We start from the raw sequence: 2,160 nt of genomic DNA, 5'->3' as shown, positions 1-2,160 counted from the left end.
TGTTCTTATAAGATATTCCACATATGCGTTGTGAGAAATCCAAGATGTCAGAAGTGAATGACCATGGATTCGATCTTATTTATTAATGCTCCAACCATGTTGTTGGCAATCAGCAAAAAAGGAAAAAAAAAGACAAAAATCCATGTTCTGCACAGCAATGCACAAGTCACCTCCACTTCGTGAGCAAGTTCTTCTGACAATGGGAAGTACTATCTAGTTAGTGGGATTTGACCCCTGAAGTGTGGGTGGAGAGATGGAAGAGGGAATGGAAACAAAAGAGAAAACAAGCACTTGGGAGTGGCAGGGGAGGAGAGGCCCAGAAAGAATAGCAAAGGAGGATCTAAATGTCATAACTGAGGCCCTGGTGGTGCACCTGTTAGCTACTTGGGAGGCTGAGGCTGAAGGATGGCTTAAGCCCAGGAGTTTGAGGCCAGCCTGGGCAACATATGAAAGATCCTTGCCTCTACTGAAATATTTTAAAAATTAGCAGGGCATAGTGGCCCACACCTGAGGTCCCAGCTACTCAGGAGACAGGAGGACTGCTTGAGTCTAGGCGTTAAGAGGCCATAGTGAGCTGTGATTACACCACTGCACTCTACCCCAAGCGACAGTGAGATCCTGTCTCTAATAATAATAATAATAATAAGGGAGTCATAACTGAGCTCAAAGGAACTCAAATGCTGGAGGTCAAGCCAGAGATTTGGGGCAGAAGCAGTACATTGTGGTCAGAAGTGAGCACAGAGGACTTTAGAGGAAACTAGAAAATGGGGTGGGAGAGAAAAATGGGTGATCAAAGAGAGGTCAAGTGGGGCCAGCAGTAGAGGCCAGCATCTGATTCCTGGTTGTAACTTGAGCTCTGCAAACATACTGAAAATCCCTTAAGGTATATGAGGGCACGGTGTAACAATATACTATCTAGTGTGAGATAATTCAATTAATCACAGTGATTGAAGTTGAGGAACAAAACTTGGGCATTATGAGTAGTAATACAGAACAAGATTAGAGGGAAAAATGCTAGCAGTTAGTTGCAATGTTCTTCAATGATGTTCATATCAAACAGTAGAGAAGCTGTATGACATAGAAAAGATAGCAAAGAAGTCTGAAAATGCAGGTACTGTTTCTGCCATTTTATAAGCTGTATGTCCCAAGAAAAAGTATTTCCATTTTAGTGTGGGTTTTGGGTGTGTGTGATCACTTTATCATTTGTAAGAATAAAATAATAATAACAAAATAATAAGAGTAACTGCCTCAAAGAATTGTGAAGGCTAACTTGATAATGTGCATTTAAACATGTTGTAAAATTGATCTTTTAAGCATAATAGAAACAGGATTGAGATAAGAATAAAAAACTTAAACATCTTGTGTAGAAAATGCTAATAATTAAAATAATAGCTACCATGTAGTAAATGCCTATACTGTGTTATATGTAAGCTAGATGCTTCGGAAACCTTATTTACTCTTTACAATCACCTGAAACTTGAATATCTTTATCCCCATTATACAGGGAAGACTCAGAGAGGTTAAGGAACTTGCCCAGGATCATTCCTTTAAAAAGATCTTATTACTCACAAATGAAGTAACCAAATAATATTTAGTTTGTTTCATAGTTTTCTTAACTATAAATTGTAAAACTCTAACTCCTAGAAACAATAAGGAAATAACTGAAATAGGCAATACCTTTGAATTTCACAATTTTTTAAAATTTTACAAGGTAAAAAAATCAAATTTTAAAATTCTGATGGGTAAATTGGAACAGCCTGGACTGGAGTTAGAGGCAATAAATAAACTTTAAATCTAATCTGTCCCAGCACTTCAATGCCTTAACTTTGGAAATATTTCTGGGGAAAAAAAGTTGATAAAGTATCTTGCCTTGTAAGTAAAAAATTGACTAAATGATTCATAAACTGAGTCGATTTTGTTACTTTTTGGCAAATTAAAAAATAAAACAAAAGCTTCTTGTTTACTTACCTAAAAGAGCCATGTCCAGCTCACTGGAATAAAATATCGCTGTCGCAAAACACAATCTAGGTCCCTTAATCCTGCCTTTTTTGATCTTAAAAGGTGGTAACATTCAGTTCGGAGCTCACTCATCTGTAAATTGCATCACATTATCTCTGAGTTATTTAAGAAGCAAGCTCTGTTTGGTTTCAGGCATTTTTA

The sequence above is a fragment of the Macaca fascicularis genome, chromosome 3 (genome assembly GCF_037993035.2).
Source record: "Macaca fascicularis isolate 582-1 chromosome 3, T2T-MFA8v1.1".
NCBI lineage: Eukaryota > Metazoa > Chordata > Mammalia > Primates > Cercopithecidae > Macaca > Macaca fascicularis.
This window is presented reverse-complemented; position numbering follows the sequence as displayed.